We start from the raw sequence: 15,920 nt of genomic DNA on the forward strand, positions 1-15,920 counted from the left end.
GATAATTACCTGCATTTACTGTGAGCAACCGGCTTTGGGCTAGCAGCAAGAAATGCTGAGAAAGTTAATATATATATAATGAGCAAAATAACTTTGAATTATTTTATGTAGTGAAAGCCACAAGGAGATATTTTAATGCATAAGTCATTCCAGCTTTAGTGCTAGTGTACAGATGTAAATTTGATACCAATGTTATTATACGTAATAAGGAAAGATGCAAGTATATGTACAAATGTTAAACTGTAAAAACCCACTTTTTTTTAGCTTTTAAATGTCCCTTTGCTCTGATTACCAGCCTCTCCCAATCCACACAAACAAGTCGGTCCTCACATTGTGACATCACAAAGTGGGGAATAGCGCCTTCAAACAGTCTGCGTTGCCAGGACGCACACACCCCCAAGGCTAACAGAAACACACCCACTTTCTCCTCGGAACTAGCGGTGATCTGCAAAACACTTATTTTATATCCACACTATCCACGTCCATCTTTGCAAAAGTTTGGATGTTGTTTGAGTGAAAAGTGATGCCTCAGAAATCAATCATCAATCAAATGAGCTCATGATTATGAACTCTAATTTCACTAAAAAAATAGTTTGTTAGCGTCTCAAAGGTAATATGTTATATATATGGATATAGTTTACTACGAAATGCTTAGAATAGCATGATATGGGCTCTAAAAGCTTGATTTTCTTCATTTATGTCTTCTATCATGAGAAAATGCAACAAGAAAATGTCAAAAACACCAGAAACATATTTTTCATCTGACTGGGGCTTTTATTTTGTCAAAATCTTGAGGAAAAAAAGCTGTATGAAAAAAATGTGTCACATTAATACTTTTTTAATAAACACCATTTTTTAAAAAAATGACATTATTTGATGTATTTCATGTCATTTTTTCCCTTATTACACCACAATCACAACCTTGCACATTGTTTACCGATGTAGAACCGTTCACTTGGCAGGAACTAGCTTGTTTGGCTGCCAACAAAGACAAGTGCTGTTGCACAGAGGCAAAGCGGATCTACTGAGTTAGGCCTGTTTACAGACCTAACAGACCATGCAAATTAAGTGATGTCGGCACAGAGCTACTGGTCTTTACATGCAAGTTCCCCAAGATGATCATTAGACAATATCCATCATTCTTTGTCTTTTTTTGTTCCCAAAACTCGCAGAAATGTTACCCTTAGAAATCAAACTCACTGCCAAGTTCATTCAAATAAGTGGAATTAAGAATTTGAATAAATACTTTCAAATGTCAATGAACTATTAAGCAATTGATCAAAAATTATAAATCAAGTTATTGTACCAGACAAAGGTCAGAGATTAAGGAGGAGGAAGTCAAATTTGCACTACACTGCATACATTTCTAAAGCCCCTTCTGCTTTCGGCTTACCTCTCTCCAAACTTTCTTTCTCCCTTTAAGTCCATTCCTTTGCCTTTGGCATAAACACATCAGACAAGCTTTCAAGCAAGGCATTCACGTTGGAAAGCAAGAAGATGCAAATATTTATCTAGTATTTGCTTTTGCTTTCGTGTTCCCTCTGTGAATCTCAGCCATTTTCATACTTTAACAAACATGAAGTAAATCCTTCTCACACGCCAACTTACACACCGGCCAAGACATACACTACATAACAATTTGGTTTTCAGATTTGCCGGTGGGTCTAGAAAAACTCAGTTAAAGCGCAGCTGGAAGAAGTGCCGTAACATTGCAGAACCAATGGACATAAAAAAGGGGGATGCTGGGAGGAGGGATGCAGCCCTTGACCATTCTCCACAGTTCTGTTTGTGGCTCAGACAGAGATGATGGACTTGTTTGAGCAAACAGTGGCAAAAGTGAAAGGGAGACTTTCTTAGCGCTACATAACAGAGTGGTGTACCTTTGCTCACAACAGGGGTCCAAACTTTTTGCAAAGAGGGTCAGAATTGGTGAGGTGGAAATGCTTGACAACAAACTATTTCGTCTAACATTCTTTGAATTTGCAATGGCAAACTTTTCTTTCTTCACACAGAGAACAAATATATCAAAATATATATATATATATATTTTTTTTTTACCAAAATTATTACCACTGTGCCTCTTTAATCTCTCCATGATGGCTCTCTGACTGAAGAAAAATTGAATAATTGTTTTTTTGTTTTTTAAATTAGAGTTTAGCTTCTATTTTAGTAACATGCTAACGTTCTTTGTTTGTTTTCTACTGAGGTTTTTGGGCTAATTTAGAATTTAGCAACAGACTAATGTTTTTGACTAGTTCGTTTTATACTTTTTAGGCTAATTTGGAGTTTAGCTTATATTTTAGAAAAAATGCTGATGTTTTCAGCTAATTTGTTATCTACTGAAGTTTCTTTTTCTTTGATAATTTAGAATTTAGCTTCTATTTTAGCAATATATGCTAACATTTTTGACTAATTTAGCTTACTGAGGAATTTTAGGCTATTTTGGAGTCCAGCTAATTGAGCAATGAGCGAGCTTTTTTGGCTAATTTGGCCTCTAGTTAGTTTTTTAATGCTAATTCGGAGTTTAGCTTACATATTTGGCTAATTTGTTATCTACTGGGGGTTTTAGGGTAATTTAGAGTTTAGCTTTTATTTTACCAACATGCTAACTTCAGCTGATTTAATTTACTGAGGAATTTTATGTAAATTTGGAGTTCAGCTAGTAATTAAGCAAGTAATCAAGCAACAAGCTAGCTTTTTTGCTACTTTGGCCTCTACTAAACACAAAAGGTAAAAACGTAAAAAAAAATAATAATCTCATTTTGAGACATGCTAGTTTCTTTTTATATTTTTGCTTTTGTCCGTACCAAAAATACTTCACAATTCACATTTATTAAAAAAACAAAACAAAAAAAAAAAAAAACAATAGGGTCATGAAGGCAAATCCAAATTTCTTAAAGGCTAAAGTAAGTCCATGGGGCTCCTTCTAGGTTTTGATCTGTAGATCATGGACCCAAGTGGCTCTTTTAGTGTCAAAGATTGAAACCCCTGGACTAACCGAACAGACTTAAAAAGAGAAAACCAAAACTGTATGCTGCAAGAAAATTTCTAAATCAACAACTTTCAACCTCAAAACCCTTTCCACTCAACCTTCAAATAGAGTACAACTGATCTAAGGCAGCGATGCCACTGATCAGTAACACAAAGAAAAGACTGCTGCTCACAAAATCAGAGTCACATGTTTATGGTGCAGCTTTTTTTTCCAAGACAAGCACAGCACCTAAGACTATTTCTGTTGATAACAAATAATGTTGCCATAGTAACTTCAGTGTGTGAGAGGAAGAGAGAGTTAAAGATCGCATGGAATTGTTGTGAAAAGACTGAATGTGACCAAAGAACTCTGAATAGTATATCTTCTTATTAATGAATGATGTCGGATAAAAATGTTACTAGCTTTGATCCCACCTATCAAAACTCAACAATAATTTGACAACTTCTCTCAACATGGATTAATTAAAATACAGTTTAAACACACATGAATTCAAACACACTTCTCAGAAATCTTTTCATTTTAGGGCTACACAATAGGACGAAAACCTGCAATATGAACAAATAGAAAACAAATGAACAACTAATCCATGACACTGCAACAGCTTTATTAAGACAACATAACGTAAACTCCAATTAACTAATACGAGGCGGACATCTAACATAAAAGGGCTCCATTTGCTTGATCAGATCCGGAAAGTTCTTTATTTAATTTGTTAAATACTTAAATCTGCCATGAGATTGTTTTAGTATGTATGTAAACATTTAAGGTAACAATTTATTCCAGTTTACTCTTGCAATAAACATATTGCAAAGACGATATATATCTGAGTTATAGTGCAGCCCTACTTCATAATCAAAGCATTTTATCAGAGATTTCACAGATTGATACGAACCTGTTATTCATTTGACTGGGAACATTTAAGAAAAAAAACTTTTGCGCTCTTGTGCTTGTGTCACCCTCAGTAAAAGTGAGTCACAGCAATTAATGCAACGTGATGGATTCACAGACTTAAATGAATCATAAATTTTAAAAAAGGTTTTATTCCAGGAAAGCAAAAATTTCTCTGCAGCATTTGGCGAGAGTCTGGCTTTGGCTAAGAGTCAATCATTCCATTTGCACAGACAAAAGCCCGTTACAAATCCCATCAACAGAACAAAAACTATCTTAAAAGAGGCAAAATTCCAAACTCAAATGGAAGTTACACACAAAGACTCACACAAAAACTGTGTAAACCTTGTTAATTCTCTTTGTACTATTCCCATTATTATCCCGCTAGACTGTGGCGTGTCCTGAGGGGGAGGGAGGAGACAGAAGAAAGTAGGAGTACAACTGAAAGGGTATTGCCACACATTCCCACCCCACCTGAAAAACCTAAGGCTATGAGGCAGCAGGGATTCTCCCTCAAGCATCTATTTCACAATCAAGAGTAATATTAGTGAGTACTGATGACTTCTGGCAGAACTGAACTTAAACGTGGAAAAACAAGAAAAAAATTAAAGGAAAAAAATCATGAAGTTTATAGACTTGAAGGTTCACTATGATGTTTTTGGTGCTTTTAACATGTTTTTGTGGCAGTTCTCTGATGGTGAAGGACATATATACTATATATATATATATAAAGAAAATTGCTTTTCTGAGTATTTATTTAAATCATTGTGAATCAGGAGCAGATTTAAAAGAAACTGTTTGTGATTTAAAATCTACTTTCAGCACAAACTCCCTATCTGCTCCATTCTAATACATCCACTTGTAGACAACTAGTTCCATGTCCGTCTTCGATTTCCTCGTCTGAGCAAGCATCTGGCTCAAAACTGTACTGCTGGATAGTTCCAGTGTTGCTCAACATTTTTGTTACACCGATAATGTTAAGTTTGGATTATGAGGAGCTGTAAGCTAGCAGGAGAGAGTGTAAACTAATGGATGTTGCTATATGAGCGCAGGCTTAATCCGCCAGTCCAATCGATGCTAAAAACACCCATATCATAATTAAAAGACTACTTGGAACAATTTGCAATAGATCAATAGATGACTTTCAATCTTTATATGGTCAATAATGTCAATTTCTGCTGCTTAGAATGCAAATCTTGTTTTAAAATAGTATATTTTACAAAACTCTAAGCCCTACAGAGGTGTATAAATACGGTCAGTCATACTAACACTACATGGTGTTACTGGAATGTAGCGGACATGATTGCAGCCTTTTTGCATTGCTATTTTAGTGTTGGTAACAATCTGTTTTCAGTGTAAATCTTATAGTCAGCTGGAGATTGTACCTATACTGAAAATATGAGTATAATGCTAGTTTTGTTCCCTTCAAAACCACACAGACAAAGAGTGCTTTGAAAGCTTACAACAAAAAAGGGGGTACTGACGTCTTTTAACAGCTTGAATCATGGGTGATGGTTGTCCTTTTAGGTTTAGGTTATAAAAGAAAATTCTTAAGACGAAACCACAGCTCCAAATTCCAATAACATCTAGACAAGAGTTAAGTTGGTTTTGAGAGGAAAACCAAGGAAACAAGTTTTTCTTGTGCATTAACAACACTTCAGGCAAGAAAATAACCTGTGGCGAGCTGCATGCTTAAGCACAACACAGTCAAAATGCAATTTGTTTTAGCAGGCTCCCATGAAAATGGGTTTCCTTATCAAATAAATTCAGGGAGGTTTAAAGGTTAAAAGTGAGGACATGCTTGAACACAGCACATGTGGAACAAAGTGCATAAGAAAGATGCAAATTTTATAATACAAATGTGAATGTGAAATTCAAAAGTAGACTAAGAACATGGAAGTTGTGCATGTGTTAAAGCATGTGTGCCCATACGTCTTAGCAAGAGACAAGATGAAAAAAAGAATTAAGTCCCTAATCCTTGCTTGGACTTAGGGCATCAGCAAAGAAGTAAATGACAGAGAATGCATTGGGTTAAAAAAAAAAAAAAAAGTGCCCCAAGACTGTCTGCAATTTTCTCATCATTTCATGCATCTGAAACAAAACTAATTTACTGCTTGTCATGCTTGGCTTGGCACGCACAAGCATTAGAGCCAATATGCCACAGCTCGTCATCTGCTGCACCATCAAAGAGAGCTGTTTATATATCAGACTCGCAGCTCCATATGAATCACAAGAACCTCGGAGAAACGTTTAATATGGTCTTATCAAATGCAGCAGTCTGCCAAACCTACAGATACCTTTAAGCATGTCCCTAGTTCTCCTTTCTTCTCATCTGCACCACCATCCCTTCTTCAATTCCTCATATCACCAGATTTTCCTTTTTTGCTTAATGCTGCACACAAACAGATAAAGTTATCTTGAAGTGAGTCTGAAACATTAAGGCTCGTAGGGCTGGAGGTGGAAACCCTAAGAAAAGAAAAAAGGAATGGGTAAAAAGATGGATGAAATCCTGACAGAAAAGCTGGAGGCTGAAAATAAAAGTCTTGCTAGTGTGATATAGTTTCATGCACATGTATTAGACCCCCTTTTGTGAGGGCAAGTGACAACGAACCTGCAGAAGAGATGGAGACGGTAGTTGTGAATGGCAGATTACGCACCCACATGCTCACCCGCATCACATTTATCTTCTCTAAAGGTTGAAAGCATATGCTGACTTAACCATTCGGAGAAGAACAAAGGTTGTCATTAAATTGGACATTGTGACATGTATTGATTTCTCCGTGCAGACATCTCAACACCCATTGTTTGGAGATCCTCACTTCAGATCTGTGCTGACTGTGCAAGAGGCAAACATCAATATTCAGCTCTGTGGTGCGTTACGAAAAGGTTAATTACCTACTTGTAAGCAATTATTCTCTTAATAACATGCTAAGATTCTCCAACAAAAAAAAATCTGAATTTTCATAAAGCGCTCCATGCCATCAGTCAGTGATCCCATCTCTTCAAGCGACGGCTGAAATGCAATCTCACAGTGCACAGATTTTAAGGTCAAGATGACAAAAGGGGTTTTATAAAGTAAGGGATGGACAAGTCAGAGTTAAACGGTTTTAGACATTACTAAAAAGGAAAAAAAAATACTGTCTAGGCAAACGATTAAGCTTCGTTCACACTTGTGTGGCATTCAAGAATGGGCTTTTAGCATATGGTGTTCACACTGGACTGCGACAACCCGATACTAGTGCATGTACACACAGTTGGAAGAGGCTTGGTGCAAAATGTCAAAGTGGTGCAAATCTTGCTCCAGGCTTTTTCTTCCGCAGCTTTATTCCGGTACAAGAAAGACTTGGTGTCATATTTCCGGCCGGGCACAAACCATAATTAATAATTTCTCCTCCGTGATCAAATTTCAAATGGTTGGTACTTCCATGTTTTGAAAAGAGCCATACTCATTTGTCACTACCAACTGGTCAAAGTTCATCTGGCTGCAAGTTTTGTGCCTGAAAAAGAACTAAGAAACTTGCGTAGAGACATAAATGCAAGAGTTTTGAGCACAACATTTTCATTCTAAGCAGGAGGGATGGACATAATTGAGCACACAGAATTAAAGACCTACTCCGATCATCTCTTGATCTATTGTAGAAGTGTTTCCGGGGTTTTTAAATCACAATTATGCCAATTTTAGCCAAAGTTTGAAAAAACTGTGTTGTTTTTAGGACACAGTTTCTGCAGAGCAGCAGCAGTTTGTTGGAAAGTTGCCTCATAGTTGTAAGCGTAATTTGTTGCAGAGTAAGCCACCTTCCCATCATCCATCTGTTTAACATCTCTCCTGCTAGCTTACAACTTCTCACAACCCCAACCCGTCAATACTTATTTATGTGGAAAACTAAGACGTGCATGGATCTAGTCGTCTACTAGCTTGTTGCTTGCCATTGTAGCTTCTACGTCACTATTTCTTTCATCTGCTCCTGATTCACAACAATTTGAAAAATTAAATACTCAGAAATGCAATTTTAAGCTTAATTATGAGAAAAATGCAACAAGAAAAGTCTTAAAAACCCAATTTGCCATGGTCATTGAACATCTAGAAGGCAGATTAAGGTGGTGAGAACACACTTGGTGACACAGGGAGAAAAAAATGCTATCTCCTCTTTGCTGTTGGGTGGAGTGAGAACACAGTCTAACTGGACACTGGCATGTGTCTGGTAGTCCTGTCACAGCCCAGAAGGGTGCAAGCGCCTACAAGTGAGTGAGGGCGGGAGAGAGGGAAACAGACGGAGAACAAACAGAGACCTCCATTCAGGTCTAATTCACAGACACATCATTCAGTCTGACATGACGATACATCTCTGTGACCAGAGTATTCATACAGGGCCATTCACAGATGCATCATTCACACCCACATACAGACAAACACACTTCCGCCGGGTTCTGCCTACACGGCTTGCGAGTATTTATATCACTACGAGAGTCTAAGCTTTCCCGTTCATTCAGCTTCCTCTGCCGACAGGAACACATGGCAAAGATTTTCTCAGCCCTTGTTCTTCCAAGGGTGCCGCCCCAAAATGCAATGAATGTCTTTACTGCCAAGGTTGGAGTGAGGGTTTATCCATTAGCAAGTCATAATATTGACAAGGCCGTGCTCTACGAGTCCAAACTCCAGCCTTGTAGACGTAACACTGGCAGACAGACAGGGGGTTGTATGTCAATGTGAGGTGCTTACAGGCCGATAAAGGCTGCTGCTGCTCCAGTTCTTATAGACAGGCCTTGATGGACAGCGGAGCGGGAAAGAGGAAGAATAAGCGGTGTGATTCGCTCTACAGCTTTTAAGGGGGAAACAGTAGAAGTTTCACACTGTTTAGTCCTTATTTTAGATCTTGAAAGTAGGAGTTTGAAAATCACTAAAACTCTTCAAAGAAACCTCAAAAGTAACATCACAAACTTTTACGCAAGTGAAGTAAAAGAAGTCAAACTGCATACAAAGTATTCAAAAAGTTAGTATTAATACTATTCTAAACTCAATGAAGAATGTCAGAGCACTGCATGAACCTGTACTGCTATGTCCTTCATGGATTTCCCATAAACACCTTGATCTGCTTAAGGAAGCTATAGTAAGAATAAAGGTTTTAATAAATAAATGTCAAATATAAATCCAAATTCTTTTCAAATTTGTGCAGAAAAATTAATTATTTGCATTAAATGTTGGATAAATCCAGGAATTAGAAGTGCAGGGCTGAATTGATGCATTGACATGAGCTGCAGGTGGATAGAGGGAGGGGACAAACCAGTAGAGGGGCTCAGAGTGCTCAGTGCCACTGCTGCACTGTGAAACTGCATTTAACGTCGGCTGAAGCAGCTGCTCCGAGGTGCAACAGAAGGGGAATGGAAGGAAGGGGAGGAAAAAAAGAAAAGGGAGTGATGATTGTGAAAAACAGTGGAAGACCTACGGCATACTGTAAGACTCATCATAGGTGGATAAAGAGAACGTCCTGTTGTGTTTCTTGCATAAAATGTCCTAAAATCAGCAAAAAACTGCAACTATCACACCTCCAGATGATACTAATGTCAGGAAAAAAAACTCACACAGAGCTAAAGATCATTTAAATCTTCCGGATTGCAACCAAAAACTCATTAAAGCTTCATTTTTGTAAAAGAAAATAAATTCTAATGTGTGTGATATTAAAAATAATACTAACCATATTTCTAATAAATTGTACTAAAGTCAAAAACAACATTTGTCACAAGTTGTGTGGCTTTAAAACTTGTTCAGATAACAAATTTGTTTAAAACTGAAATTAACTAGTTTAATGTGATCTTAAAGACATTTGGGGTAATTTTTGTTGTTTTCTTGGTGAACAAAAGTCATGCCCTGTCTGCCCTTAGAGCTCCGTCAAGCTGCAATCCCGGAAGACAGAAAGAATATATGTGCCACATAAAATTAATCTCCAATTTAAACTAAAAAATTTGCTTATTTTATAATTATTTGATGACATTAATTGGGAAAACAAGTGTAGAAAGAAAGTTTTGTTAAACATTTTAAGGTTTTAAAAGACTTTCATCAGATTAATTTTTAAATTATAATCAAGACTTTTATTTTTTATATACATTTGAATATTCTGTGGGAAATATGAGTAAACATAACAGAAGCACGTGTATAGTTTCCATAATAGGCAGCCAAGTCTCCAAAAGAAAACCACGCTGGAGCAAATATACGCCCCATAAATGTTCAGGCGAGCCTGCGCAGTACTTTCATCCCCGCAGACTGCCTCCAACCCCGGCCTCACGCATTCTTTAATGTGTCAACTTATGTGGAGTTGATCGCCCAGGGTTTGGCGTGCGCAATTTGGACACGCAGCTCACACGGGGAGCGCGACGCGGGGAGACTCCGGTGCGCGCACGGATCTGGAGCAAAGCAACGCAACGGGTCATTCAAATGATCTCTGAGATCTGGAAGTTAGAGGCGAAGTAGAGCGTTTCAGCAGAATGCCCGGCCCGATCGCTGTAAGCGGGCATGAACAGGTGCAGCGCGCCTCTGGTCACCTGGCTGCATGGCGCAATGGCGAGCTAACACCCCGAGCCCGGCCATAACGGCGCCAGACCTCACTCCAAACTCTACCGACTGTGGGAACTAACGCCACTTTCCATACCTGTAATAAATGCAGACAGCAGGCACAGCCGCATCGACACTGCGGAAAGAGGCACGTCCACTGCAATCCCAACTCCAGAACCAGAATGTTCAGAAAAATGTTAAATCCCGGACTTGTCCACTTAAATCCTCTGTCGACGTGCAGTTAAATACCGATTCCTGCACAGGAGGGGGGGGAATAATCATGTGTAGCAGCAGACTTCCAGGAGCATCCCCCAACCAACGAGACCGTTCAGCCGCTCTGAGTGCTCTGACACCCGGGAGCCGCTCCTCCCATCTCCCGGCGAGGACGCACTTGGTATGCCGCTGGAAAAGCCGCTGCGCCGTGTGGGATACTGCAGGAGGCTGCGTCTGAGTGCGTGACCGTGCGTGCGCGCGTGGAGAGCGTGTGTGCAGAGAGATGTGACTCAGTGCGGTGCTCCTGCTCGACTGAAGGTGCTGAGGCTGCTGCAGCGGAGAGAGGGAGGCGGGCGGGCGGCGCGCGCGAGGGGACAGACAGACAGAGATGGAGAGGAGGGCAGGAGAGGAGGCTGATGCTCCACCGCTGATCTGCGCTCCGGGAGGGAATGAGAGGGATGGATGTGAGGAGGAGGAGAGGACAGCTTTCGGCACCTCCGGATGGCAACAAGAGGAGAGGGGGGGTGCACAGAAGAAGTCCCTGGGAACTACCTGTGCAGAAATGAGCGCACAGTCCACCTTAAATGGCTATTTATAAGGTTCCCAGAAGCATTTCTTTTCCAAGGTGGGGTCGGAAATGTGAACCAAAAATCCTAATGGAAAAGTTAAACTTTTATATTGTTAAAAAATAATAATAAAAGCAGCTTCTGCAACAGAATCCTTCATCCCATTCAGAATGGGATTAGTCAAAAGCCATGAGAGGAATTTAATGCGACACAATACCGGAGTGAAATGATCAGATCATCGGATTTAAATATCTAATCGCAGGATCGTTTAAAGATAGAGATTAGGCAACATAATTGCGACCCCTGCACAGTTTGCAGGGGATTAGATTTTTTAACATGCCCCAGGATTGTATTCCACCCCCCAACCCATTGCATTTTAAGCAATTAATATTCTAAAAGCCTAATTATGTAATCATTTCTTCAACTAAATAAGCTGTGTGGAGGATTATTAGTCAGCCTTAACTGGTTATAGCCAATTTAAACATAACATTTATAAAACTTTTTTTTTAAATATAAAAAAATTGAAACATAATTATTAAAAAAAAGATTTTAAATGTTAAAATATATTTGAAAAAAAAATGAATAATGTATCACTATGATAGGAAACAGAAATCGAGTGACCGCCCCTTGGCCTCTTGATCAATATTCCTGTAGTGTGCGTTTTAGCCTCTTTCAGAAAGGCAGTCTTGCTGCAGCTGCAGCTGCTGCAACATCCTCCAGGCTCCCTCTGTGAAACACTGCATCAGAGCGCCCCCTACAGGCCAAAGACACCTTACAGCCGCAGAATTACACATGAGGGAGGGTGGCTCACCTGCATCATGGTTAAGGGCTCTTATGATGGAACACACATATACGGGATAAAAAAAATATATTTAAAAAATATTAATAATACTGTTAATCAAAATTTAAATTAAAAAAGATAAGTAACAGCCTCAGTGGTGATATTTTTATTGGTCAGAGCAGGAGCATATTTACTTTTAAAGTCTAAATTAGACACTATAGCTTTAAATTAGACAAACACACCAATAATAATAATAATAATAAATAATAATAATAAAACATGAATCTATATATTTATTTGGTTATTTGTCAAGAGCTTGCAGAACTCCATGCTCACGTCACGTGGCTAATTAGCTTCTGATTTTGATCGCCCCGAGTCAAAATGACCCAAAAAAAAGCTTTCAATTTGATTTTATACTCACCTTAAATGTTTTCCACAACCTTTTTCCTCGAAATAAATCACGTGTACTGTCCAAATACATGTTTAACTCGGTTTTGAACAGAAATTTAAAGAAGATAAACTAGTTTACTAACACCAGCGGTTAATTAAGTCACGTGACTTCCGTCTTCCGCGTGCCTCTTCTGTTTTGCTCATTCAAGCTTCCCTTTTTAGCTTAGCTTTTACCCTTTTGTCCTTAATTTCCACTGCAAAAAGTTTAAATCTCCTTTTTAATGAAAAATTATTCTTTTTTTATATATTATTTTTATTTATGTTCTCAAGTTGAAAGGCTATAAGGGACTAGGTTTATATAAGCTTCATTTTTAAACGTGTTGATTTTAATTGATTTTAAGTTATGACAAAAATAGACTTTTTATTGACTGAAGGACTATTATTATCAACAAGTGAATAATTGTATCTATAATTGTTGTTTTATTATGTTTTATATAAGCAAAACAAAATAAAAGATTGTACCATAAGAATTTACTTAAATTGATTTGAATTAGTCTTTCTACATAAATAGAAGTGTTTTAAGAGTCTTCTTAAACATTTTCTGTCATTATTATTTTTAATTTAATGAATTGAATCAAGTAAAACATGCCACTTTCAGGTAACTACGGTGGCCCATGGTGGCCACTATGGTGGCAAATCATACCAACAAATCACTCATGCAAGAACATAATAAAGATGACAATGATGATTAAAAAACTAATAAAAAAAATTAAATTACTTTAAAGAAATCAAAACAAACTTCCAAGAACTAAACCACAATTTAAAAAAAATGAAACGAAATGACATTTCAGGATACAAACTGAGTTTTTCAGTTTTTTTTATTGTATTTAACATTTCATTTTTATTTCCAAAATGTTTAATTTTTATGAAAATCGGTAAAGATTAGGGACATTGTTGATGGAAATTATGACAATTGCCTTTTTAATTCCTGTTAGGATCCTTAATATGTTTTTGCACTGAGTGATTTGTTGGTGGGACTTTCCCTTTAGGGCCACCGTAGTTAACTCATTCTTATGAACAACTAGAAATAAATGGAAAATAAGACATAAAACATGCGCAAAGAGTTGCGAACCATGAAGTCTCGCCAAAGTGACCTATAGAAAAATAAAAAATGACCTCTTTTTTATCAGTTCACAATAAATCAATGGTTGCCACATTGCTCTTTGTCTGGCCATTGATTTAAAAAATGTGTCAGGTGTATGTTCATTTCTTGCTCTGTTGTCTTTGTGTCAGATTAAGCGGGCATCTCTTCCAGTCATTTGGACTGATGAAATGCACAGATACCAGCAAACCTATTGAGCTTATTTAATTATCCAATAAAAGTGCAGAGCTAAATCAACAGTCTGTGGTTCTCAATAATCAGATAACTTTCAAAGCACAGCAAATCAATGCGCCTGCAATCTACAGTGACAATAGTTATTCCACAAAGGGTCAGGATGCATGACCTCCGCCCGCACTTCCCTGTCTCCATCAAACACGCTTGGTTATTCTAATAGAACTCTATTATTATTGTTCATAGTAGAGTAGCATATCTGTGTTCTCCATGAGCATATATTAACACTATCCAAGGACACCAATTTGTCTTGAAAGATTAAAAGCAGTGTTTGTTTAATATTTTAGATTTTTTTTTTTTTAGGTGCGTGACATAGATTTTAGGGGCAGAGCAAATATTTACATGCTCGCATGGCATAACATTAAGGAAACTGTTTTAATGATTACTGTTATCCGTGACTGTAAAAGGAAACTGGTGCCAAAAATACTTTGGCAGCTGTTTATGTGAAAATGTGTAGCTTTGAGCTAAGTTGTTGATTATGTGTTTTTGTGTTCTATGAGCTAAAGAGAGAGCTGTTTTTAAAGTAAAATGCTTTTGCTGCTGGCAAAAGACATTGAAAAATCCTTGAGTGATGTTTCGGAGTCGAAGCTTTTAATGCTAATGTTTGTTTTTTGTGTCTGCCAACATCAAATTTTACTCAACATGGACATTTATATTCCAGTTTTAGATATGCAGTTGTTGTTTCTTTTTTTCCATGAGGATCAAAAAAGTTAATGTTTGTACTTTTTTTTAACCTCTTAAAATCTAAGCTAATAATTGAGCTATACATTAGGGGTGTAATAATTCAGTCAAGCCACGATACGATTTAATTTGCAGTTTAAAAGTCACAACTTTGATTTTTTTTCAGATTTTTTTTTCTCAAAATAATGAATTAAAGGTATTTTAAGGACAAACATGTATTCTTTTTACTCTTTACATCAAACTGTCTGTTTTCCTTCTAACAGAAAGGATTCAATACAAATGAACAATTATACATAATATTGAAATGATCAAAAATCTTTGAACTTTCGGTTCGTTTTGTGCTCCACATTTGACGGAACGCTCCTCACCCGCACTCAAACTCAGCGCAAATGACCGTTCACTCGCAGCATGCAGAGAAAATAGATAGAAAGCTAAAGAAAGTTAAAAAAAAAAAGAGTACGGCTCCCGGGAAGGAGTAAGACGGGAAACAGTGGTGAAGGTGAAGGACTGTTGTAGATTGGCCAAAGTTGCAGTAAAGTTGTAATGAAAATGTAAAGTTGCAGGTTTAGCTACAGATCTCGGGTTTGCTTGAATTTACGTTAATAGTTGTGATCGCGAAATCCTGGCAGGACTGACTTATGTGAAACTTTTGAATCCCAATGAGGTGCAAGAATTTCCCAGGAGAGAAGCGCAGCTGAAGAGCACGCAGTCAGTCCGCTACACACACACACACAGGCGTGCACACACTCACAGCAAACCTGCATAGAGAAATGTCATAAGCTCTACATCTCTAAATTTAGCCGCAGGCTGTGACAAACTGATTTTTTTATTTTCTGCAATGATTAACATGTTGTTGTTTTTTTACCGATTTACAAAGAATAGTTACATCCTTAATAAAAAATCTTAGTCATAAGCCTCATTTCTACTGAGCAGTCTAGTCCAGAACAATATGGTAAGGAGTGGTGAGGTACAGTGTAGACTGCTAGCGTGTCATTGAGTTATTGTAGTGCGACGACTAAAAAAGCAACAACAATGGAGGTCATCCAGCAGGTCGTTTGTTGCTTTACTTCTGGTACATCGCGTATAACAGAAATTTAATGTTGTTTAAAAGAAGATTACGGCCGGTTAAGATGACTTGGAGACATTAGCTTAAATTAATGCTATATCAGCGCTTTATAATGTTGTCATCTCTTTCTGCCAATCAATTGGTGGCTATGCCAGCTCCATCCCTACAGTTCCGTTCCACTTTTCAATGGACCTGCAACTGATGGGCGCCTCCAAGAGGTACTGTTTGGTACTGTTTAATGGGTCCTTTACGGGACTGCTCTGGGGAAATAAGGCTATAAGGGTCCCAGTTAGGCAGAATTAACTTATGTGGTAATAGAACCCAAAACTTGGATGTGGTTTTATGTCATTGTTCAGAATACAAAAAAAAAGAACAGACATGATACATTTTAAACTTCCTATAA

General features: G+C 37.8%; 1 protein-coding gene across 2 annotated transcripts in view; it reads right to left on the minus strand.

The window, feature by feature from the left end:
• Positions 1-12,556, minus strand: part of plxna4 (plexin A4) — a 218,628-nt gene extending 206,072 nt beyond the window's left edge. Inside the window, exon 1 of one of the 2 annotated variants that reach the window (XM_024282545.2) lies at positions 12,409-12,556. The gene's annotated coding sequence lies outside the window, so the exon portion shown is untranslated. Of the gene's footprint in view, positions 1-10,524; positions 11,159-12,408 lie in introns of those variants that run through there. The other variant, XM_024282535.2, reaches the window with a different exon arrangement.
• Between the last annotated feature and the right edge of the window lie 3,364 nt (positions 12,557-15,920).

Source organism: Oryzias melastigma, linkage group LG23 (genome assembly GCF_002922805.2).
Source record: "Oryzias melastigma strain HK-1 linkage group LG23, ASM292280v2, whole genome shotgun sequence".
Classification (NCBI taxonomy): Eukaryota; Metazoa; Chordata; class Actinopteri; order Beloniformes; family Adrianichthyidae; genus Oryzias; species Oryzias melastigma.